The 27,278-nt window shown below is 36.0% G+C and overlaps 1 protein-coding gene across 6 annotated transcripts in view; it reads left to right on the plus strand.

Annotated features, from left to right (window-relative positions):
- Positions 1–27,278, plus strand: part of LOC107506660 (spermatid perinuclear RNA binding protein) — a 125,878-nt gene that overhangs the window by 9,879 nt on the left and 88,721 nt on the right. For 2 of the 6 annotated variants that reach the window (XM_016137443.2, XM_016137444.2), the window contains exon 1: positions 10,511–14,980. The exons of the other annotated variants lie outside the window; for them this stretch is intronic. The gene's annotated coding sequence lies outside the window, so the exon portion shown is untranslated. Of the gene's footprint in view, positions 1–10,510; positions 14,981–27,278 lie in introns of those variants that run through there. 6 annotated transcript variants of the gene reach the window in all.

Here is a 27,278-nt window from a genome sequence, read left to right on the forward strand (position 1 = left end):
TTTTAAAGGTAAGTATTAAGAGGAAAAAATGGCCCAGGAAATCAGAAGAGCAAGAAATTATTTTCAGCTAAAGAAAATAAGGGAGAGACTTCAGAGAGGATGTGGTTTGTGATATCTTTGCTGAGCCAGGAAAAACAAGTAGGATTAGATAATGAGGAAATGGGGAAGAGAATTCCATATGGAGGGAATTGCATTAGCAAAAAATGTGCTCAATATTTTTATGGGAAAGAACAAGTGGCTCACTTGGTTAAAGAGAAGGGAATATGAAAAGAATGGGTAGAATATAAGTTTAGAGGGGGATGTTGGAGCCACTGATAGAAGGCCTTGAAGGTAAAGATTGAGTAATTCAAACTTTAGTCTGTCAACAGTGAGCCTTCATGAAATGAAGTGTTTTTGAGCAAGAGTGGAAGGATGACATTACTAGGGCTGTCTTTATGAATTGGACAACTTTATGTGAAAAGAGGGACTTAAACAACTATACTAATTAAGATGCTGTTGTAGTAGTTTGAGAAAAAAAGTGATAAAGATAGTGGAAATGGGTATAGAAAGGATGCCTTAGAACTAATGAAACAATAACTGAATGTGAGGGCTGAGCGACAAATATACAAGGTTTTAAGCCTAGTTGACCAGGTGCATGGGGTACCCTGAAGAGATGAGATCAGGAGGTAAGTTTAGTTTTGGTGTTGAGTTTGCAAGTATGGTGACATCCAGGTGATGATTCTGATTAAAAGAAAATCAGGGTGTGCATCTATGGCTTTATGCCTTCATTTTGATACAACTAACTGCCAGAAAGAGAAGCGAGACTTAATTGCTCAATCTGTTCCTGAGGTCTGAATCTAGATAATTGATTTGGGACACTTCTATCTAATAAAGCATCCAAACTTTTCGTTTGATTTGTAAATGGCTCCACTTGTTTCACTAAGTTGGTTAGATAAGTTGCTCTGGGTTGTAAAGCACTTCATGTATTCCCAACTTGATAAAACTTAAATGTTATCCTTTGAGCTTTCCTTTGCTGCTTCATTGGTTATAGATCTCTAAGCTGTATCTCTCTTAACTCCTTTGAAAACAGCAGATGAGAATTCCTAACTAGTCACCTTCATCACTGTTGAGGTCACTTTCATCATGCCACACCTCTTTTTTTTTCCTTTAGGACTTAGACAAGCCTTATGCCTTAATTAATGGTAGTTAAGGTGTTAGTTGCCAAAACATTTCATTAACAACTTGCTTGACAAAATACCAAAAGATATCAAAGGATTTAGCCTCTATTCCAGACAAACTCAAGAACAGAATAAGGTTCTTTTAGATTTATATCCTTCTTAGAGCCTGGTAGCAGGAGTTTTCAACCCGAAGGTTTTTTAAAGGACGAGAATTGTTTGCAAAATAATATTGATTATATAATTCTTATTTATAGGCTACCTAATGCTGTATGATATGTGTTTTTATATTTAATGCATTTTTAAATAGTTGAATAAAAAAGACATTATTGGGTTAAAAACTTGAAGTTTTTACCATCTTGGTTTAGAATGGTGATCTTGAGCTTCCCCATAATTCTCTGAATTATGTCTTTTCTTTTGTGCTTAGATCATGTTGGTCAATATGATTTTGGCACTGACATTATAGAGTCTATTTTTGTTTACCAGTAAATAGGAGTTGTTAGGACCCAGTTACCCTAAATGAGAAAATTTTCCCATTTAGGACAGCATATTTTTGGCTCACTGGAGGTGTGGTAACTTTTTGATTGTCAGATTTAGCATATATTGTAGTTAAAAAATTCTTTTTCGTCTAGGTGATCTTATTTCCACATAAGTTAGTTTGCCAGGAATACAAAGTATAACATCTTAAACTTGTGAGAAACCTGTAAGATCCTTTTAACTCAGCTTTGGTCTTTGATAGGTGTAGAACTTAAGATATATCCAGAGTGGTTAAGGAACTTGTCTAAAATCACACACCTAACTAGTGGCAGAGTTGGGGTGAGAGATGGATTTTCTGACCTACAAGCTGGGGCTCCTTCCGCCATGTCAGGCTGCTGCTTTAGCGATGTGGACCAGAAAACCTTGAATAAACTTAGTTTAACTGGTCACCTAATGATGTTTAACAGGAACAATTAGGGTATTTTTTTTCCTTATTTCCTCTGAAAATTAATTTTTTTAGACGATTTTAAATTGAACAGTCTAATTGCATTTAGTACATTTGCAATGTTGAACAACCACGACCCTAGCTAGTTCCAAAACATTTCCTTTCCTCCAAAGTAAAACCCCTGGCCCATTAAGCAATTTGCAGAATTTTAAAGCAATTAAAAATCTTTATTATGACAAGGTCGATGACAGCAGGTTTGTATTAGAGGTCACCCCTAGTGCTTTGCCACCCATCTCTGATTTGCCAGTGAGAAATATAGAGAATCTCTTTTGTTATTTAGTAGCAGATGTATTACCTTACAAACAATGACAGCATTGAAGAAGAAAGCGTCAGGGACATAATGACTAACAATATTAATAACAGATATGTATTATGTATTATCTATAGTATTTGCACTAGCCTTTCAGAATGGTGGTTATATTTCAGATAAGAAAACTAAGGCTTGTTCAGTAAGGTCCAGAATCACTTACCTGGTAAACTGTGCACCTGGGGTTTCAGTCCACGTCTATTTGGTTCCAAAAGTTGGGCATTCTCTTCATTGAATCTGGGAGTAGACAGGCACAAAAGCAGCAGATAGAAGGGATCATCTTGTATAGGTCCTGGGTTAGCAGGACAGTATGTAGGGGAAGGGGAGTTTGAGTTTGCCGGTCCTGGTGGTATCTACAGTAGTAGCCACTTCTTCTGACCGGTTGTGATCCGCATTCCATAGGGGAAAAATTTAATAGGAAGTAACCTTTGGAACCTTTGGAGCTGTCTAATGGACACAATGAAAGGAAATGCAGTGTAGCTTCTGCAATTTGTTCTTAAAAATACTCTATTTCTTCTTTTCGTTTATTTTTAGTTAATTTTTTGATTTTAAAATCAGACATTGATTTGCTTGAGTAGTTAATGATGTCTTAACAGTATTGGAACTTGGTTGATTTGCCATTTTGAGATACTGTTAAAAAGGGGTGGTTCACTTCTATGAAGAATAGTAACTCAAATTGCAAGTGTTGAAGGGTTTTGTAATTACACCTTTGTCCCTATTAAAATCTCATTTTAGCTTTTTTAAAGTTTGAAAGAACTTTTAATAGGTCAGTTTTCAGTCATTTCTCTAAAAGTGGACAGTAAGTCACCTCCTAAACCTTGTCTTTTTTTCTACTGTGTTTTGAATGACTCAACTTTCTCTTCTCCTGAATAATAGCCGCTAGAGTAATTTGCTTCAGAATCCTGGGTTTTGGGTAAAAAGGATAGTAATCATGTAAAAGACAGCTTCCTGGCTACTTTTTACAAAATAGGTCTTTGTGGGTGATCTGAGCATAATGAGAATATAAGCTATAACAATAGCAGCCATTTCAAATGTCCTGAGTTTAAGTGTATTGATAATTATCCAAAGAAGTATATAGATTTTGGCAGTGACCTTGTGACTTTTGCTAATATCTAAACAGTAGATACTTCCATAAATGGATTCCAAACTTTGAAAAACTTTAATATTTAAAAAATACCCTTGTAACTTGGCTCAAATATTACACATTATTTTTCTGTTTTGACCTAGGAATGAGGTTTTCATTCTTTCTGGAACCAGAAAAAAGTGTCGTGAAGAATACAGGCTTTGGAATTGGTCAGATTAGTTTTCAGATCCTTTCTTTGCCTTGTAATATCTGTAAGACCTTCTTTCACCTTTTAAAATGAATATAATACCTCAGAACTCTGCAGAGGAGGATTAAAGGGTGATGTCTGTCTATACAGGGCTCAGCACAGCGTCTGGCACATACTAAATCATGTTCAAATTGTAGCTGTTGTAGGAAGAAGTCTAAATTTTGGTAACCTAGACAAATATCAACATATTGTAAATACAGTAAAACCTCATCATATAATATATATAATGCATACAATCAATACATTTCTCTTGGATATTTTTTTCTGTGTGTTGAAGTGCCATGTGTCAGTTTTCACCATTTCCTGTAGCTTGCCCTTCTTTTCTTGGAAATGCTTGGCAAATATTTCCATTGATTATTGTATTATTACCTTAAAGAATAGATGGTGCTTCCTATACAAGCTAATGATGAGGCATTTGCTCCCCTTAGCAATCCTTCAGTTAGGTATTCCTGTGTTGCATGCTAACAGGTCTTACCACCTTCAGAAATGTCTGCTGGCTGAATGCCCAAGCTGTGTCAAAGAAGGAAGCTCTGGTTGCCTGGCATGAAAGAAGTACACAATGCCTGCTTTTCGTTTATAGTATGTTTTATGATAATTGTTAATATTAGAGTATGAAAAGCTACATACTAGTCTATTAATTTTACTCATTACTTCCCCATCACTTCACTTGTTCTGTTTAGAAAAGTATACAGAAGGCCTTTTACTCTAAAACTGTAGGGTTGAAGTCGTGATGAATCCTAATCCAAGAATATCAGCTATGAAGGGGACTTTGGAGATCAGCTAGACTAACCCTCTTATCTAGTAAATGAGAAAACTGGCCGAGAGGAGTTAGGACTTGCTCAAGGACACAGAAGTGACAGGTCTGATTTCCAGTCTAGTGTTAAGGTAATCTGGTAGAATGGAGAGAGCTCTGGACTTTGGAGTCACACAGTCCTGATTTTGAGTCCCAATTTTACCATTTATTGATTGTGTGACCTTTGACAAGTATATCTTGCTTTTTTTTTTTGTTTTCAGTGTTGTGAGGATTATGAGATAATATAAGGAAAGCACAGTGCCTGACATGTGCTATGGGCTCAATAAATGCTGTTTGTCATGTTGTACCAATTTTCTTGATTACTTAAAACAGGTCATATGGCTAAATGATTATTCTTTATGAAATGGGAATCAATGAGAATAGTTGTTTTTGCCAGATTCTTTCACTGAAAATCTAAGTGATTGTTCATTATAGGAGGACTCTTACTGCAAAATGAGTGCAAAATATTCATTAGGACTTTGTGAATACAGTGCCAAGTTGTACAGTGTTGACATGATTTCTTCTTGGGAAATTTCTGCATTTCCCAAGTGAAGTGGACATGGTATGGGGAACCCCAGTCAACTGCATTTAGTTAGGCCAACAGTTCTCAAACTTTTAAACTCAGGACTCCTTTACACCTGTGAAAATACTGAAGACCCTAGAGAGCTCTTATTTATGTGAGATATCTGTTGATATTTATATTATTAGAAATTATATCTGATAAAGTTTACACATTCATTTAAAAATAATAATTCATATGTTAACACAAGCTATATACATATGTGTATAAATATATATTTTAAGATTTTATTTTTAAATTTTTGTTTCCAATTATAAAAGTAATACATATTAATTAAAATAATATAAAATCAAAGTAAAAAATGAAATGATTTCACTTTTTTTCATATGCATACTCCAACCCTTGCAGTCAAGAGTTTAGTGTGTATTTTTCCAGAACTATTTCTGTGCAATTATAAATTCATATTCCCTCTATCTCACTCTCTCTCTCTCTCTCTCTCTCTCCCCCCACCCCCATGTTGTTCGGTAACTTTTTAAAAAATAAAAATTGTATATATTTAAGATGCCCAACATGATGTTATGATATACACATACACATGATGTTATGATATACACAAATAATCACTTAGTGAAGTGATTATTTGAGCTAATTAACATGCCTCTCTCTCATATAGTTACCTTTTTTATTGTGGCAAGAGCACCTGAAGTCTACTCTCTTACCAAATTTCTAGTATCCAGTACAGCATTATTAATTGTAATCATTATGCTTTATAATAGGTTACTAGGCTTATTCATCCTACATAACTACAATTTTGTACCGTTTGACCAGTATCTGTCTACGCATGTCCCCCACTTGCCCCAAATGATTTAATGAAAAATAGTCATTTACCAAAACAAAAAAACAGTGAGAAGAATGATCATTGCTTTACATTTTGCAAATCTCATTAATGTGTAGCTTAATAGAAGACTGGGTTCTGATAGCTGCCTCTGCATTTAGTCTCTTGTGATATATTGTTCTCGTTAAAAGTATATAAAGAAGAAAATTTGGCTTCACACAGATTTAAAGTTGGAGAAGGGAAGGAGTATTTTAATAGCTTTTTTTCAGGTAATTGTGGATTTTCTTCTTTGATACTCCACCAAAACTTGATAAATGGTAGTTTCTTAATGGAATCCACCAGAACCAGATCAGTGAACTTTTCCTATTCTGTTATATTAAAATCCTTTGGTTGCATTTTGGGTGGATCTTTTATCTACACACGATTTTATATCATCATGCATTGGTCATTTGGAAAATGTTGGTTCACTGAAATTATGTTGAGCTTCCAATGTGACACATTTAAATTACATAACATCTCCACACATTATGTAGCCTCTGGAAAACTCTCCACTTGTGAGAGAATGAGAGTTAAGACATTTAATGCTTTAGTACTACTGTGAAAATCCTTTTGGCCTTGTAGACAGACTCCTGAGACAGTCTTGAAGACTTCCAGGGATCCCTGGACCACAGAGAACCATATACTTAGACAAATTGGGTAATCTGAAGGTAGTGACCAGGTTTGCAAACTGCAGCTTTAATAATGGATAATATGGAAATTATAATGGAATGGTCATTGTATAAGCCTTAGTCTTATACACCATCTCATTCTTTGAATTAAAAAGTGGCCTAATTTTGAAATGCAGTGAATTGATTATTGAGTATCTGAGTGCTTTTTATAGATGAGACATTGTTTTAAAGTGCTACTAAAGATATGTATTATGAAAAAGGATTCCTTCTCTCCAGTTTAGAGTTTAGCTGGAGAGGTAAGCCATAATTTCATGAAAAGGTAACTAATGTTCTCTATGACAAGTGTGACATGCAGTGCTGGGCAGGATGAGTTTTAAATAGGTGGGGAGAGAGGAGGCCATTGTCTTTATGGGGGAAAAAATGCAGTACTTGTTCAGATAGGACGTTAATTATGTTAGGCTAGACTGGAGAATTCATAGAGGATAATTAAGCTAGGCTTGCAAAATTAAGTTGCAGTTTACATTTTTATTCTCACTGTTGTTACCCAATGTGTGTAGGATCGTATGGTTTCCAATATTTTTTACAGGTTCCTATTTGCCTTTGCAAAAACAAAACAAAAAAATCTAATTCACTGTAGTGTGGGTAGGAATAGTTATCTATTAAACATCTATCAAAATATTATCACTATTTGATGAGAAAACAAGATTGAGTAAAATCTGCCAAGAACACATAGATAAGAATAATGTTATCTGTACATGTTAGAATATATAAAGTCTCAGAACAGAGTAAAAAATATCCAGATCCTCTTTTTTGGGGAAAAATAATACATATACAGAGTAAAACTCTCCACTCAAGACTTTGTAAAAATATTTTAATGTTTCCTAAAGTACCTTGTGTATACCTTGTGTTTGGTTGTTTTCTGAATTGTTAGAATGATTTTTTAAAAAGTTTACAAAGTGCCTAACGGAAGAAATTACTCATATGGCAGCTATCATTGTTTTTATTGTTATAGCCGCCTTAACTGAGAGTTACCTCTAATATACTAGTTACATAGACATACAATGTCTCAGCATTTTGAATATGTTGACCTGTCCATTTGTTGAATGTAGTTAGTTATTCAGCTGTTCTGGCCTCCGTTAATGGAGTGTTTGTTACTGTGTTTCAGGCACTGTATTAAGCACTTTACCTACATTGTCTCAAGATCTTACTACAGTTTCACTGTGAGGTGAATGATGGTGTTTTCATTTTATAAATGAGAGAAATGAGGCCTGGAATGGTTAGTTGCTCAAGGCACTTGCTAGCTAAGAAGTATTATAGTTAGGATTTGAACCCTCATCTGTCTCCAAGGTGTCTTTGACCTTTCCATTTTGCGATTTTTCAAGAAAAGCTCTGTGTGTGTGTGTGTGTGTGTGTGTGTGTGTGTGTGTGTGTGTGGGGTGGGGGGTGGGGAGGGAGTTGGGTGGCTATTTTCCCCTTTAAATGCATTGATTTGTATTTGGATTCCAAAGCTTATTTTATTATCGAGGTGTTTAATTGCTTGATAAAATTATAATATAAATTGTAATGAATTAAAAATTTCCAGATCTCTTTTTCCAAGGTGACATTTTACTGTATCAGTGAAGAACAGTTTATGGGCTTTTATAGCTTGTTTTAGGCCAAGAATTGACTTACCTTTGCTGTCTAATACATTGCTCTTTGATTGAATAATATGGTTATAGTCTTTTGAAAGAATATTGTGGCTTACAAAGCTTGTTTAAGAGAAAAAAAAATTCATTTGTACTGGCAGTCAGCCAATATTTTATAAGCTACAATTTTCTTTTGAATAGCTGGTGGTTTGTAGCTCCATAATTTGTGGTTCTTCTGAACTTGTAAAAAGATTACACATATTTAAAAATGACCTTATCACTTTAATATTTTAAGCAACATACGACTGTCGAATTCTTTTAATGCTAGTGTTCTTGTTTTCTTTAGTTAATTTCCCTGGGCTGAGACTCTTAAATTAATAATTTATAGAGTGTAATTGCGCCACCCATTCCCCCAAATAAACCTCTAAACAAACCTAAAACCAAAAACTATTTTGGTAATGTAACAGGCCCGGTTAAAGTCAAAGAAACTGTGAATCTCTCTATATCAGTCAGCTTGCCAAACAAATCCTAGCAGTATCCATGTTATTCCATTCCTTAGCCACTGCTGCCTGGATATGTTGAATTATGTGGTATGTGGGTTTGTTTGGGTGTGTTTAGTGTTCCTGCATAACATTTAGTTTTAAATCAGGTGATTTTTTTTTTTTTTTTTGATGCTGCCACTGCTGCTGTTTCGCATGCAGGTGGAAAGGAGCACTTCATTTGAAATGCTTCGTGTTCCGTACCTCGTTCTCGTGGTTTGTGTGTAGGTAGTTAAATTTGTAAAAGTTGTGAGATTATTTTAAATCCTTTCTTTTGATTTTAGGTTAAATTTTAAATGGAATATGGTAACCTTTTTGCTTGAAAGATTTTGGAAAGCCAGATTAATAGTTACATTTTTATATACATAGAAGTTTCATAGATAAAAGTGAACCTAACATTTAACTTCAGTAATAATCCATTCTATATAATTTAGTCATTTTAAGAATGTTATATAAATGGAATTATATAGTATGTAACCTTCTTTCACTTAGTGTGATTCCATTGAGATCCATCCAAGTTGTTGTGTGTATCAATAGTTTGTTCTTTTTTTTTATAGCTGAGTCGTGTTCCATGGTAGGTAGGTATGTCACAGTTTATTTAATCCTCACCTGATGAAGGACATTTGTATTGTTTCCAGTTTTTGGCTGTTAGCCATAAAGCTGATGTGAACATTCATATACAAGCTTTTGTATGGTCATAAGTCTTCATTCCTCTGGGATTAATGCCCAAGAGTGCAACTGCTGGGTATGTATGGTAAATGGATTTTTAGTTTTGTAAGACATTATCATACTTCTTCAGAGAGGCTTTAGCATTTTACATTCACACTAGCAATGTATGAATGGTTCAGTTTCTTCACATCTTCACCAGCATTTGATGTTATTACTTTTTAAAGAAAAATTAGTAGACTTTATTATTTAGAGCTTTATAGAAAATCAGATAATACAGAGTTCTCTATATACTGTCCTCCTTTGTTAGCTTCCCCTTTTATTAACATCTTGTATTAGTATGGTACATTTGTTCAAATTGATGGACCAATATTGATACATTATTATTAGCTAAATTCCATCGTTTACATTTGTGTTTTACAGTTTATGAGTTTTGACAAGTGCATATGTATCTACCATTAGGTATCATGCAGAATAGTTTCACTGCCCTAAAAAACTCTGTGCTCCATCTATTCATCCTTCCCGCACCTCCAGTCCCTTGTCACCATTGATCTTTTTCCTGTCTCTACAATTTGCCTTTTCCAGTATGTCACATGTAGCCTTTTCAGGTTGGTTCTTTCACTTAGCAGTATACATTAAAGGTTCCTCCACATTTTTTGATGGTCAATAATACATTTTTTAAAGTTGCCGAATAATATTCTGCTATATGGATATATCACAGTTTATTCACCTATTGAAAGACAACTTGGTTACTTTGAATTTGGGGAAATTATGAATAAAAGCTGCTATAACCATTTGTGCATGGGTATTTTGTGGACATAAGTTTTCTTCTCATTTGGGTAGATAATCTAGGCATGAGATTCCTGGATTGTATGTTTAACTTTGGAAGAAACTGCCAAGTGGTTTTCCAAAATGGCTGTACTATTTTGCATTCCCACCACCAATGAATTATTTTTTTATTTTAGCCATTCCCATAAATGTGTAGTGATATCTCCTTGTGGTGTTAATTTGTATTTCTCTGATGGCTAATAATGTTGAACATCTTTTCATGTGCTTATTTGCCATCTATATATCCTTTTCAATGAAATGTTTGTTCATGTCTTTTGCTCATTTTCTAACTGAATTGCTTGTATTTTTTTTTTATACTGTTCATTTGTGAGAATTCTTTATGTAGTCTAGATAGAAGTCCTTTATTAGATATGTGTTTTGCGGACATTTTCTCCCAGTATTCAGCTTTTGATCTTCTTAATTGGGTCTTTCATAGGACAAAAGCTTTTAATTTTGATGAAGTCTATTTTATCAGGTTTTCTCTTTATGGATCTTGCTTTTGGTGTCAGATCTAAGAACTCTTGACCTAGCTTTTCTCCTATGATTTTTTTTCTCCTAAAAGTTTATTATAGTTTTACACTTAAGTGTATGATCTCTTTTAATTTAGTTTTTGTATAAGTTATAGGGTTTAGATCAACGTTCGTTCTTCTTTATTGCCCTATAGATGTCTAATCTTCAGCATCATTCGTTGAAAAGGCTAATTTTTGCCCATTGAATTGCTTTGTACCTTTGTCAAAATTCAGTTGGGCATGTTTGTGTGGATCCATTTCTGGATTCTCTTTTCTGTTCCATTGATCTATGTGTCTGTCCTTCTGCCAACACCACGTGGTCTTGATTACTGTAGCTATATAATGTCTCTAAATTGGATGGAGTGACTCCTTTTTCTTCTTTTTCAGAATTGTTTTTAGCAATTCTAGATCTTGTGCCTTTCTGTATAAATTTTAGAATAAGTTTGTGTCTAATAAACCTTGGTATGAATTTCATAGATCTATAGATCAATTTTGAAAGAATTGACAACTGTGGTGCAGCTTCACCTTTGTATTTTAATAGTTTGGAATGAGATTAGAGAGAAGTATTTCTGTAGGGAAAGGACTCAAAACTACTTAAATTGGATAGACATTTGTTTATAACTAGCAAAATGTTTACTTTTTAAGCCCCCCCCCCAAAAAAAACGCCATTAATAGAGCAATGGAAATGGGAGCAATTGTTCATTTATTTACAAATGTATTCACTCAGTATCCTTATGAGTATCTGTTGCAGGCCAGACACTGTTGTAGGCACTGGAATACAGAGGTGAATAAGGCAGGCAAGTCCCTGCTCTCACTGATCTTGTGTTCTTGTGGGGAAATGATAAACAAATAATCAAATATATCAGTTAAGTGCTATGCAGAGAATTAAAATAGTAGGTGGATGTTAAAATAGGAGAGCGGCCACTTGATTGAATTACTAGAGAAGGCTTCTGAAAAGATTGCATTAGTGGTTAGATTTGAATGTTAAGAAAGAGTCAGTCTTGGGAAGAAAAGGGAAAAGACATTCCAGTCAGAGGGAGCAGTTAGTGCAGTGGTGCAGTACAGGGACACAACTGGTATGTGGGACAGAGAGCAAGGAGGGAGGGATGAATAGACAGACAGACAGACAGACAGACAGATAGATGTAGGTAGATACAGATGAGTTCAGTGAGTAGCGGGGGCCAGATCAGCTGGGACTTTGGTAAGTGGGGTGAGGGGCATGAATTTTATTATGAGGATGATGAGAAGCCATTGGAAGACTTTGAATAGGGGAGTGAAAAGGTTTGATGTTTTAAATGATGACTCAGTTGTTTTATGGAGAAAAGATTGTATGTAGGGGCCAGAATAAAAGCAGGAACGTGAATTAGGAGGCTGTTTCAGCTCAGGTGAAAGATGATGCTAGGATAGGATTCAGGTTGTACTTTAGAGGTAGTGTTGATAGGATATGTTAACAGTCTGTATGTCAGGGCTGAACTTTTTCCTTTTAGAGCTTGGGTGGATGGTTATTGGTTTTTAGTGAAATGGGTAAGACTTAGAGGAGTAGGTTTGGGGAAAAAATTTATAGTCCTCTTTTGATTTCTTTACTTTCATTGATGTCAGTCATCAATTGGATAGGCAAATATAGAGTCCAGGTAAAAAATAGGATTGTAGATATAATAACCATATTATATATCTGAATATAGGCATTATTTAGAGTCACAAAACTGGGATGGGCCGCTTAGAAGAAAACGTGATCAAAAAGAGAGGGAGGCTTAGGACACAACCTGGAGCACTGGAGCTTTGTGAGGTCTGGAAGTGGAGGCAGAGCCAGCAAAGACTAAGAAGCTTTAGTCATCGGTGGTGCTGTCTCTTTTTAGTTTGCCCCCTTGAATTTGTAGAGTTGATAACAGAGAAAATGACAGTACCTCTAGATTTTGGTGTGGTGTGGAAACAGTACTTAGAATTTTTATGTATAACATTAAGAATAGTTTAAGAAAATTGAGTACTCTGGGCCTAGCGTAGTACTAAAATTGGGGGAGGTAATAAAAGAAGTGTGGAACATAGATCTTGCTTTCATTGAATTTTGGTGAAGAGAGAAGTAAAAAAGAATAGTAAAATATAAACTATGTGGATGTCAACTATTTATAAATACATGTGCATATGTGGGATGCTAGGATGTCTCTTTTTGTTTTGGAAAACAGTGCCATCAGAGTCAGCCTGTTCTGAAATTGAGTTGTCTTAATACAATGCACTGTTCTCTCTTGGTCAGTGTCATAGTTTGTAAATAGCTGGATCCTGCTTCTTTTATGCAGCTGTCTTTCTTGGTTACTGAAAGTTAGATGTTTTTAATTTTCTGTTAAGGGAATGTAGGTTTAATTGCATATCTTCTGGATATTTTCCCCACCACCTAGTTTATTGAGAATTTTTGATAGCATTCCTGTTGTCTTCCTTATTGATACATGATCACCTCAGTGAAATTGTGCAGTATTTTGATGAATTTTAGAATTTTAATAATAAAAGCTAACATTTACTGAGTACTTTTTTGCCATGCACTTTGCTAAACAGATTTAAAACATAGAATTTTTTTCTCATTTAAATGTTCCCAACAACTCAATGAGGTGCATACTGCTTTTATTCCCACTTTACATGTGAGACAGGTTAATTTCCTATCCCAAGGTTACACACTTATTAGCAAGTGGTGGAGCAGGAATTTGAACCCAGGCAGTTTGATTTTAGGGCCTTTTCTCTTATCCACTGTGCTTTACAATCTTCTCGGATAATCTCTTTCTGGGAAACTGTCATATTGGGAATTTTATTTTGCCTTTTATTTGTTACCTTGTGTGAGAGCATTGGAAGCTTATTCAGTTCTTATTAGGGATTTTGTAGTTGCACTCATCACGTTGTGTGAGGGGCTGGCTAATGTATCAGTTAAGTAACCCTAGCTATTGAACTAGAGCCCAGAGATACATTGGCTAAAACCCTAAAATGCAGTGCATAATAGCCCAGAGCAGGTGTCCACATCAGTATGTGGCTGTCCTTCTTGTAAACATGTAGGGACCTCAGGCATTTGGGCTGATGGGGAGCCTATCTTCAATGCATGGTGTCCAAGGTTGTTTTGTTGGAAGTGCAGGGTGAGAGATTTTTCTTTTAAGCAGGTGAGATGAAATTTGCAAATATAATTTCTGCTCGTATCTATTGATGAAGGTTTAGTTTCATTGCGTTGCAGAGAGATTGGGTAATGTACTGTCCTTTCTCTTTGCTAACTCTAGGAGGTAAGGTCATTCTGTAGTGTTCTGAGTATTTCATCAACATTAAAATGTTCTTGGGAATGCATTTTTTGGCTACAGAATGTGAAGGTAGGGATCCTCATCTGAGCTGCAACTCTCTTACTTTGGAAGAAACAGGGTGGATTTGGGTGGATAGTTAGCAGTTTCTGGAGTGTTATAATGCTATAGATTTCAGTAGGAATGCTAGAACAACCCAGTGCTGTGTTTACAGAGAATGATCACACACATTCAACTCTTGATTCTTGTAACAGTCCCTTGAGGTAGGTACATAAAGCAAGTAGTGATATTCCCATTGTAGATGAGAGAACTGAGATTGGGTGATTGATTAAACATCGAAGGAAACCAGCTAGGAAGTTGTAGAACTGAGACTTAACATCCAGATGGCATGGCTTCAAAATCAGTCCAGTTCATATAACACATCATATATGTGGGCCAGAAAATTCTGTCCAACAATTTTTATGCTTACTTGTCATCACTTTTCATATCTTAACAGTATGTCCCAATATATCGTCATCGATGTCCAATATAATATAGTGACAGATTATTGATGTAATTTGGTCTTATTTTGAAAATTTAGAAAGTACTTTAAGAACTTACTTTGCTTCATAGTCATCATTATATTCATAAATAACATACTTTAGACATGCCAGTTAATGGAATACCAGGCAACAGGGATTTTACCCTCTTTAGAAGTTTCATTTTCTAACCCTCTTCCGGTAGGGAAAATACTGTGTAAAATGAGCAAAGGATGTAAAAAACAGAAATAAAATAATTGCAGCAGTTATGTTTCTCTTAGTAAATATATTTCTTATGAAACTAAGTGCTTATCTATGTAATTTCATAGATAATTTTGCTGCATTTGCTATGGAAAAACCATTTCAGTACATGCTACTCAAGAATTTGGAAACATTTTCTGCTTTATAATACCTGGAAGAATCCCTGCTGACATACTAGGAGGTAAGGTACCATTTCTTAGTATTTTGAGTATTTCACCAGTATTGAAGTATTCTTGGTGAAGTGCATTTTCAGCAGCAGAGTTTGTGGTAATCTGATTTAGGGGTTGGAAGCTGTGGACTACGGCAGAATGTTAAATATTTGTACAGATGGATTATTAATCAGAAAGTAAGTGGAGACTTCTGCAATTCCCGTGTTAATATAACAAAGGCATCAAGCTCATTCTGGTTGACTTATTTTTGATTTTCTTTTTTTGAAATTCTATCTTGTTGAGCACTCTATTCTTAAATTATTTCAGAAGAGGTATCTTTAGTACCATTGGATTTTAATAGATAGAAGTAGAGTGGTTTAAATTTATTTTCCACATAAAAATATCCTTTTGACATTCCTCACAGCTTTAGTTTTGCCATGAAAACGACAAAAGTCAGACAAAGAAATACCATTCTGTTTGTATCTGGTTGGTGACCTATATATATAGCTCTCTGGGATAACACTGTATTTTGCTGAAGTTGTACCTTAAATGATCCAGTCTTTTAAATTTTTTGTTGTCTGACAAGATATCAATAGAAATACAGTAGTGCATCAGAAATTCACTAAAGCCTAATTAGATCTTTATACAACACAGACTAGCATTCTTTGAATGCTTTTGCAAGAATATAATTATCCACATCTTTGGTAATCCATTATGTTAGCATATACACTCTGAATTTAAAAATAGACTAAAAAGTAGACTGAATGAAAAAAAAGTTTTACCTTCCAACGTCCTTAGCTTTGAGTTATTTATTCACTTTTGGGAAGAATACTTGTTAAACTTTGACCTTCTACCACAGAGAAGAAATGCAGGCTAGTTTACTGCTGAAAGTCTGAGCCTCTTTATTTGTCTAAAACGATGGGACAGCACTTTCAGGCCATTTTAATGTAGTTCAGTTACAGTGAGTTATAAAATATGTCATTTGAACTCTAGTCATAATATGATTCTTGTATTCACTTGTATTTATAACTCGAATGCTTAGTACCACAATATTGAACCAGTTGGACAAACACAAAATATTTAAGCTGAGATGAGGCACGCCACATAATATTACTCTTCAGCAAAACAAAACAGAATTACAAAGGAGGATGGAAAGAGCGCTGAGCACTTTCAGTCATGAGCGCAGGGTTTGAGTCTGAGACTTGCTAAGAGTAGTTTGATGACCTTGGGCAAGATACTTCCCTCTTTGGGTCTTAGTTTTCTCTTTTAGAAATAAGGATCTTGTAGTATCAGTGTTTTTGACCAGTTTTAGCAGTCTGTGATTCTATGATTCTTATCTCCTAATTCTTATTCTCCTAATGTATTTTTCTTTCTTGTCAAGAAAAGGTTAACTGTGTAGCTCCCAGCTCTTTTTATTTTGCCTCGATTGTCTTGATAATAGAATACATGGTCTGAATTATTCTAACTTTAATACATTTTCTAAAACTAGTTTTAAAGGAGGCATGAAATTGGAAGTATTTAATTTACATTTTAATCGTACCTCACTGCTGTCACTATAAAACAGGCTTGTGAACTGGGAAGACAGACAAAACACTTTGAAAACCTAATTAGTGAAAAGGCAATCACCTAAGTACCTGTCGTACCTATTAATGTCCTTTGAATTTCTATTTCAAGGCAGAGGCAATAAAGTCAGTTAATAAGTATGTTGCATATAGACTTTTTACAGAGGAGACAGTGCAATTGCTGTTATAGTCTTCTCTTAGCATTTTATTTAAAAAATTTAAACATACAAAAGAGTTAAAAGAACTGTACAGCAAACACCAACATATTCTACAAGTAGCTCAACCTAAACAACTGACATTCTCTTTTGTTGCTTTATCACATATCTTTCCATCAATTCATTCCCCTATTCATCTATCAAGCCATCTTATTTTTTATGTATTTCAAAATAAGATGCAGACATCCTTACAATTCACCCCTAAACACTTTGACATGCAAGTAGCTAGAGTTAGATACTTGTTTACACTTATTTAAAGTTAAAATTTACATGTGTAAAATGCACAGCTCTTCAGTGTGCCGTGGATGGCAGTCATTAATTGGCACTTGCCATTTTCCAGGGTCTGTGGTAGTCCGCCAGATAGATGAAGACACAGCTTCTGCCTTCATGGTGTTAATAGGGTACTTAGATATGTGTGTAATGAAGTAAATTCGGTATTGTACTTGGACTTTCTAGTTGCAGATAATAGAAACCAGTGGTATCTGAAGATCAAGTCTTATTTTCAGAAACCAAGGAATGGAATTCAGAGGGGCTTTAAGAAGGACTGGAACCAAGAACTGGAAAGCCCACAGGACTGTCTCCTCTTACCACTGTTTCCCTCAGCTCATCTATTCATTCTTTTCTCTATTCGAAGATCTGCTTTATCCTCTTTTTTAGTAATATGGTAGAATATGGCTGTCCTCACAGCCTTTCGTTTAAAATGAACAGTTCTCAGCCACACAGACACCAATTTTCTTTTTTAAATTTTTATTACAAATTTCTGGGAGGTAGAATCTGGTTGGCCCAGACCTGGTTCAGCTGTGGCTGAGGGCAGGGTTTTGAAATACATGTCTCCTGTTGGAAACCTAGTTTTTTAAAAATTATTTATTGGGGTAACATTGGTTAATATGATTACATAATTTTCAGGTGTACATTATAATTTGACATCTGTATATTATGTTTATCACCCAAAGTCCAGTTTCCTTTGGCTACCAAGGAAACTTACTTTTGTGGGTGGAACGAAGTAGTGGGGCTAGAACAGACAGTTCCCAGAGCAAGTATGGGGCTGTTGTAAGTGCGGCTGACACTGGAAAATGTTTCTAACTACAAGTGTGGTAAATAATTCTATAGATAAGAACAGGATACAGAAATAGCATAGAGGGAGAGTCGATCACTATTTAGGGATGGAGTGGGGTGGCTGGGGACAGCTTCCTGGAGAAATTCATGGCTGAGTTGGGTTTTGAGATAAATTCAAGTATAGCAGTGGTAAGGAAGGAAATGCCCTACAGAAAAGCAGCAGTAGAAAGAGGAAATGTCACTGTGTGATTGTAAGCTTAGGTGATTGTAAGCATGTTAGTACATTTGTAGTATAATTTTTAAAGTGGGCAGGTTTGTTAGAGGGGAGACAGGGAGGGGAGGAGTGATACATATCAGGGCCAGTTCATAGAGAGCCTTACCTTGCTAAGATATGGGAAGGCAGAAAGAGAAGGTGACAGATTTGTTTAAGAAATCATTTCATTGGATGAACTGGAGGCAGTTTCCTCCTATTGAGATCCTGGACTAAGAAAATGGCAATGAAAAAGAAGAGGGACGATATATAGCCAGTAAAATCTTCAGTACTTGGGATTTATTAGCTGTATGGGGAGAAGGAGAAATTTTAAAATGATACCTACCCTGATCTTCTGACCTGGGTGACTAGATGAATTGGGACACCAGCCAAGGTAAGAAATATAGGAGAATGAGGTACTGTTAGCTATAGTAGTTGTTCTGGCCGATGCCTGTAATTACAACAGCACTTTTTAGGACCATTAAATTGGGCTTCTATGCATTTTATACATTTTTCTGTATGTAAGCTATATTTTACAATATCTCAAATGTTAAGGAACAAAGGAAACAGGAGAAAATACATTTGAGAAAATATACTGACTTTAGGATTGAACATTTGTATTTGGGGTGTTCATGCGACCCTCCAGCTGGAGAAGTGTTGAAGGCAGTAGGATATGAAATCTGAAGTACGGGAGAGATGGATGGGCTGCTGATACAGATAAAAGGATTAAATTAGGTCTGTAGTTCTCAAGTCTGGCTATGTGTTAGAATTTTCTGGAGGTTTTAAAAAAATACTGATAACCTAGATCCCACCCCAGGCCAATTAACTTGGTTTCTGGGGACGTGAGGGCACATCTAGCTTAAAAAGGCCCCTGTGCCTCTTATTCCAATGCACTGAGATGAGAACCACTGGTTACAGGAAGATCACTTATTACCTATATTCTGTGACTGAGAGGTGAGTTGTGCCAAGAGTATTTTGTAATTGCATGAGAACTCAATATAGGTTTCTCTCTTTTGGACATAATTCTTATGCCTTTTGTGTATTCCCCCATTAATAATGGAAATTTTTAAAAAGTATGCTTTTTGTTAAAATAATGACGTACATGTGTTCTTGAAGAAAATATATGGAAGGTACAAATTGTTTTAGTTAAAACAATTTTAAAACAGAAGCTTCCCTTTGATGAAATGGCTGTATCTTCTCTAATTTCAATTGCTAATAGTGTATAGTCTTTGCAGCCAAACATAGAAAATTGCCTCACCAGCTGCAGTGTCTTTGAATAGTAAATATGAAGGACAGTGATTGGTAAATTAATTGTGTGTGTATTGTAGTCTGAAAGGCAGACAGCTGTAAATGGTGAGAAATTGTCTCAGATGTTTGTGATAGGGAAAGGACAATTGCTCACTTATCTGTCTTTTCATTCCCTCACTGCATGGATTTATAACTCATCAGGGTCCTGTATCCATCAATAAGTATTTATTAACACCTGGAATATGCCCAGGAGTATATTTGGAAATTTATATGTTACTAAATAAATAGGTAAAATAAATAAATAAAAATGCATGGACCCTGCAGTAGGGATGCCAATGTTTGAGTGGAGGAGGGAGTATAAATGACAGCTGAATGCAAAATCATTTGATAATTATAAGAATCCATTTTTCTGTTTAGAAACTGGAATGATTTCTTGAGCTTGAACATTTATGGATGACTTCCACGTAGATGATTGTTCTAACACACTAGCCTCTGGTTACTTGAACTCTCGTCCTCTGGTGATCTTGTGTTTCATGGATGCCAGTTAGACTGTGGACCTCAGATCTATTGCCACTTTTTCACTATTTTTTATCTTCTTGATGTTCTCACTCTCTCACCCAACTTAAATTCCATGGTTGGTCATTATACAAATTCCTCTGGATATATCCTCAACTCCCATGCTCTTCTTGCTTTATCAAATTTACTTGGCAAAACTTACAACCTGGTTAAATCTGACATTCCTACTCTGTACTTGTATCCGTGCATCTGAACATAGCTGTAAAACACATGCAGGCACATGCTTGCATGTGCACATGTGTACACACACACACACACACACACACCATGCTGACTGATCGTATTTTTAAATTTTTAAATTAAGGACCCTCAAGTAGGTCCTTCATGTTGCCAGGCAGTCATAATACATAGTCTATTCACTCTGTTACTCTCCTAGACAGCTCTTGCACACCTTTCTCTTTAAACCTATAACACCTTCTCTTCCATTCAGCTGATGACCTTGCTTCCTACTTCACTAAGAAAACCGAGGCAGTCGGTACCCATGCATTCTGACCTCACTCCTGGTATCAAAGATGTACTGCCTGTGCGTCTATGAAAGACAGTCCTTCATTTGTGTACTAGTCGCCATCCCTTCTCACTACTTACAGACACTGCTCCAAGAATCGTCCCACTCCAGTTTTCCTACATTACAGTTTTGTTTTCTGCTGGATCATTCATCAGCATATAAACTTGTTATTTTTTCCACTTTAAAAATACTTTCTCTTTGCCCCACTTTCACCGCTAGGTACTGTCTCATTTATTTACCCTCCTTTGTAGCAAAATGTCTAGAAATAGTTGTCTGTATCCAACTGTTCTAATTTTTTTCCTCTCATTCTCTTTATTGAGATAGAATTCACATACCATAAAATTCACCGTTTAAAGTGTACAATTCAGTTTTTAGTATCTTTACAAAGTTGTGCATCCATTGCCACTATCTAAATAGCACATTTTCACCATCCCATAAGAAACCCTATATTCCTTAGCAGTCACTCACTGTTTCTTTCATCCCTAATTTCATGGCAACCAGTAATTCTGTTTTCTGTCTCTATGGATCTACCTATTTTGGACATTTCATACTAATGGAATCATACAATACATGACGTTTTAGTATAACATTTCCAGGGTTCATCCATGTTGTAGCGTATATCAGTACTTCATTCCTTTTCATGGTTGAATACTATTTCAGTGCTGGACATGTACCGGAATTTTTTTTTTTTTTATCCATCAGTTAATGTACATTTGGGTCGTTTCCACTTGATGGCTATTACGAAATGCACTGCTATGAACATGCATATTCAGGTTTTTCTGTGAACCTATGTTTGCAGTTCTCTTGGGTGCATACCTAGGGGTAGAATTGCTGGGTCCTATGGTAAGCTTATGCTTAACGTTTTGAGGAACTATCAAACTTTTCCAAAAGTGATGGCATTTTATATTACCATCAGCAATGTATAAGGGTTCCAGTTTCTCCAACTCATTCTTTCTTAAGCCAGCTTTATTCAAGCTTTTTTCCTGCCCTCAGCTGAAACTGCCCTTGGCAAGGTCATTAGTAGCATCAAAGTACCTACATTCAACAATCAATTCTCAATCCTCATTGTGTTTGATTTATAAATAGCATTTGACACAGTTGATTACTCATTCCTTCTTGGCACACTTTTTTCACTCTTGGCTTCTAGAACACCACACATTCTCCTCCTTCTCCCCTCCCCCCATTTTATTGATCAATACCTATCAGTTTTCTTTGTTGTTTCTTCCTTTCTCCCTACTTTTTAAAAGTAAAGTTCTCATTGGGGATCTTATCTAACTTACACATCTTTTAATGTTCTTCATACACCAGTTCCCAAGTTGATATCTCTAGCTAAGATTTCTTTTTTTTGTTACTTTAGAGTCATGTATTCAACTGCCTACTGAACTGGGATGTTTAATAGACATCTTAATAGAACATGTCTGAAACCAAGCCCTTTTCTTTTCTTCATAATATGCTCCAGCTACAGGTCTCCCCATCTTTGATGAAGACAATTTCATCCTCCAGTTGTTCAGGCCAAAAACTTTGGCATTAACCTTCACTCCCTTCTCACATCCCACAAGATAGTCCTGTTTGCCTTATGTTCATAGTATATGCAGTGTCATAACACTACATTTACTCTTGCCATCATCTTGGTCTGATCATCTTCTACCTGAATCTTCATGAGATCCTACTCACAGCCCCTGCTGTATATATATATGTATGTACCCTTGCCTCCAGCAGGCTAGCTCAACACAATAGCTGGAATAATCCTTGAGGAATATATCAGATCACATTCTTTGTCTGCCCCAACCCTGCATCAGCTCCCCTTTTCACTCCAGTAATGGTCAAATAAGCCCCCGTTTCATCTGATTGCATTACTTCTCTGACCTCATCGCTGGCATTCTCACCTGGTTCACTTCATTTGCCTCCTTGCTATTTCTTTAATGGGCTAGGCATGCTTTAGACCCAGGGCCTTTGCATTTGCTGTTCCTTCTGCTTGAAATGTTCTTTACCTCTTTCAGAGCTGCTCAAAACTTGTGAATGAAACTTACTCTAATTATCTTTAGTTCTGCAACCTTCTCTTCCCACACTCTGGGTTCCTCTTTGCTCTTTTTTTTTTTTTTGTATTGTTCTTAACTTTTAACATTGACTGAATTATTGACTTATTTATGATATATTGCTTTTCCTCCCAAAGCCCTGCTAGGCTGACGCTCCATAAGGGCAAGGATTTTTGTTTTGTTCACTGATGTGTCTTAAGTGTTTAGAATGGTGGATGCCACATAGTAGCCATTCAAGAAATTTTTGTGGAATGAGCAAATGAATAGATGGCTATATGATAGAGGTGGTGTCTGAAGCAGGCCTTGAAAATTTCGATAACCATAGTTTTGAGAAGGAAAGAACATTTTGGAATCCCCCCCCGCCCCCCCCCCCCACACACACTCCCCTCTTCTCTGTGCCTTTAGCCCAATCTCTTTATCCTTCAAGGCATGGGTATTTGAATTAGGACCTGAGTTTGAATCAGCTTCTTAACTGGATATATTGCCTTCAGTAAGATTTTTGGCCTCTCTTAAGCCTTTTTAAAAGCCATTTTTATTGATGTGTACTTTACATAGAGTAAAATTAATCCTTTATGGGTACACAGTTCTGTGAATTTTGACAGACTTATTTAATCATGTAATCACTACCACAGTCAAGATGTAAAATACTTCCATCGTTACAAGAGGATCTATTGGGTTCCTTTGTAGTTAGTCCTCTCTCTTCACCTTCCATCCCTGGCAATCACTGATCTAATTTTTATCCCTATAGTTTCACTTTTTCCAAAATGTCATAATATGTAGTCGTTGACTATGACTCCTTTTGAGTCAGACCCCTTTCACTTAGCCTAATGCTCTTGAGAGTCATACATGTTGTTCCATGTATCGGGAGTTGATATCTTTTTATTGCTGAGTATATCCAGTGTATGGATATAGTACAATTTATTTACCAGTTGGTGGATTTTTGGATTGTTTCTAGTTTTGGGCCATCATGAGTAAAGCTGCTACAAACATTTTCATGCATCATATATGAAATATATTAAAATATGTTTTGGAGTGTGGACACATCTATATTTCACTTGGGTAAATTTCTAGGAGTGAGATTGCTGGGTGAATGGTAAGTGAATTTAACTTTATAAAAAACTGCCTAACTTTTTCAATGTGTAGTGAGTCTTTGTTTATTTTTTACATTTATCAAATAGGGAATTAGGACTATTTGTTGCAAGCAACAGAAATTGACTATGGCAAGGAACTCATACATAGGATGTTTTTAGGTGGCTCACAGAATCTCTTTAAGGGCCAGCGAGACATACTCAGGAGTTCTGTCCCTAGGGACATGATGCTAGCAGACACTGGAGTTTGAACTGCCAGCACTGTCAAGGGATGCTAGACACTGTAAGTAGAACTGCTGTCTCCGGAAACCAAGTGAAGCTGCTGTGCTGCTAGCACTTTCCAGAATGGATGGATTCTCCAAGGACCCAGCTTCTTCGAGTCATTACTTTTGAATCACACTTTGGAGGTGGGCTCCGCCTGCTCTGCCTCACACGGCTGGGGAGTCCCCAAAATAAAGCAGGTTCAGATAAAACAATTTTCATGTGTTTAGAACTTTCTAGGTGCTTCCTACTTAGTAGGATGTAAATGCTAGTTTACTCTCCTGTCTACCTTTTTTTTCATCTGTTTTTTTAAAGTAATTTTTTATTGAAGTATAATAAAACGAAGTAAATAAATCATAAGTGTATACAGCTTGGTGCATTTTCACGAGGTGAATTCATCCTTTTAACCAATACTCAGAAGAAGAAATAGAACATTATTAGCACCCCGGGAAATCTCTCTCATGTCCCTTTCCTAGTCACTGCTCACTACCCCCTCTGCCAGTAACCATTATTCTGACTTTGACTAGTTTTGCCTGTTCTTAAACAATGTGCTGTGTGTTATGTTTTGTGTATTTTTTTCCCCAATATTTGTGAGCTTCATTCATGTTCTTGTGTGTTGCAGGAGTTACTTGATTTCACATTGTTCCATTGTATGATTATGATGGACGTATAGGTAGGTTATTTCCAATTTTTGACCAATACAAATAAGTGCTGCTATGAATATTCTTGCACTTGTCTTTGGTTTACACATGCACACACTTCTATGGGTACATAACATGGAATAAAATTACTGGGGTGTGGAATATGTGTATGTTCAGTTTTAGGAGAGAATGCTAAAAAGTGTTCTAAAGTAGTTTTCCTACTTTACACTCCTATCAGCAACACACGTGAATTCTAGTTGGTCACATTCTGTCTTTTGACATCTTTGTCCTACCTGTGTAATATTTGTTTGACTCTACCTAATCAGTTGTATCTTTCAGTTATATTAACTCTTTGACATGAGAGTCCATGTTTTATTTATTTCTGTCCTCTTAGTATTAATTACAGAACATAGGATACACATAGTAAATGCTCAGTGATAGTTACATGAAAAAAAGAATTAAGAACATAATCTTGGCATTATTTCTGGAGAGAAGACTCAGTGATCCGACTGGAATTGGAAGTGAATGGTATATTGGAAACAATGGTGTAGGTGTAGAGTTTGTTCTTTGTGTGTCAGAAATAAAAATTATAACATAAAGTATCTTGAACCTTCTTGCCCCTGAAAGCTTATACCACAAAGAGATGTTAAACTTCCCTTGATAATTTTTGTTAACTATAAAGCACATAAATATGAATTAATGTTATTAAGAATCAAGAGTTTTAGTGAAAAAGAAATAAAAGCAAGAAGAAAAAATCTTGTAACATAAAATCTGAGTTGGAATTATCAGTATGAACTTGTGATTTTAACCTATTTACTTGTTCTGTCTGCCAAAAGGACCTAGAAGCAATGACATCCAGCAGAGATGAGCACATCTAAATGCCCAGATAGATAATGGGATTTTCAATACCATTTTCAACACCACTAAAGGAAACCTTGGAGAAATGGCTGGTACCTAGTGTGGGGCAGGAAAAGTGCCAAGCCTGGGACATCTTGTGTTGAAAAGCAAGGGACTATCAAAGACTAGCAGTTCGTGTCCAAAGCATACAGGGACTCACTTGTCAAGGCTACCATTTGCTAAATTTGAGACAGCTTGAGCATGACAAAAAGTGATGGTAATAGGCATTGAACTCAATAATCTTACCAGTCCATAATGAGAGGAGGCATGGGGGGAAAGGAGAAAGAAGGAGGGAGGGAGAAAGGCAAGTCTCTCTCTCTCTTTTTTTTTTTTTTTGCAGAAGACTGCCAGGAAATAAATGTAGAAGGGATGACATAATTAGAAAATCACTTTTTTGCATACCCCAATGTAATAATTTGGTTCAGGCAAGGATCATCAGTGGATGCTAAAACTGTTAAGTGTTGAGATAAAGGATATTCACACAGGCTCAAAGTATCTCATCACAGATTACTACTTACAAAAGGAAATAATTTTATACTGTGGAAATCTGACATTCCTGCTTAACCAGGTGATTAAGATTAGGATCACTAAGCTGATGACAGGTATTCCTTGACTTGATGCAGAAAAAACTATATAACATCACTTCTGGTTGTATTATTGCCAGAAATGAGGAAACAATCAGAGAAATCATGATGTGGGGCATTTCATAAGAGAGTTGACCTGACATGAAACAGGCTGACATGAAAAACAAAAACAAATGTGAGGAGTTTGGTCTAGACTAAAAGAGAGACTCAAATGAGAAAAATGCAGGGGGTGTGTCAATCTTGATTGGATCCTGGATTTAAAAATAAAATTAAGAAATTTTAGAAACAAGTAGAGGAAATTAAATATGGCCTATATTTTGGATATTGTTCAGTTGTTAATTTTCTTTGGTGTGATAATGGTATTGTGGTTAAGAGGGATAGTGATCTTATTCTTAGGAAATGCAGCAGGGTATTTAGAGGCAAAGTTACAATGCCTGCAACTTATTTTCATATAGTTCCACACATACACACAAATACAGCAAATGCAGCAAAATGTTAACTTGGTAAACCCATGTTAAGGGTACATAGATGTTAATTGTAATATTCTTTTAATTCTCCTGTAGGTTTTAAAGTTTTCGAAATAAAAGGTGCATTTAAAAAAATTTACCAGTTAATAAAATATGAGAGCCTGAAGGGTCTCAAGAAATCATTCAGTTCAACCCCTTCTTTTACAAATGGGGGAAATGAGGCCCAAGAAAAGGAAGAGACTTGTTCAAGGGCACACAGCTGGTTACCAAAAACGTTCATGTTCACTATTCTCCTGATCGCTGCCACCTGTTGCAGGGCGTAGGTGGAAGTGTGGTTGTGGTCGGAGGGTATAGAGTAACTTTGGGTGGAAAGACTTCGTGGAGCCATGGCAGGAAATGGGGGTCCCCTCAGTGGAGTCACGTTGTGGGTCACAGCCACAGTCCAGAGCGGCGGAGCTTCTAATGTGAAACACAGGCAGGCCCCGGAGACCCAGGACTGCACCCAGTTCAACTCCTTTTTCTCTCTCAAAATTCTCTTCCTTATTTTCTTCCTCCAACCTATTCTCTTCTCTCCATAGCTTTGCTTTTCTTTTTCTTTCCTTTCTTTCTTTTTCTTTTTTAAACTCACTCTTCATTACATTGTCACTTGATCATTTTGCTTTCTCCACCAAGAACATGACATCATGGAAATACACGTTTTGGAACTAGACAGACCTGCTTTCAACACCTGGCCCCGCCCAACTTGAGAGTCAACTTAACCCCACCAAGTCTTGGTTTCTTCATCTTTGCAAAGTTGCTGTTTCCCACCCTGAAAGGATGTCGCATTGTGCCAGTGTATTTTTTCATGCATCATTTTCTCCTAAGTCATCTGCCCACCTCTTAATTACTTGGGAATTTCTACAGCCTTTTTCAGTTCTTTTCGTGGTTTTCTTAAAAAATTCAAT

The sequence above is a fragment of the Rousettus aegyptiacus genome, unplaced genomic scaffold (genome assembly GCF_014176215.1).
Source record: "Rousettus aegyptiacus isolate mRouAeg1 unplaced genomic scaffold, mRouAeg1.p scaffold_m13_p_3, whole genome shotgun sequence".
NCBI classification, from domain to species: domain Eukaryota; kingdom Metazoa; phylum Chordata; class Mammalia; order Chiroptera; family Pteropodidae; genus Rousettus; species Rousettus aegyptiacus.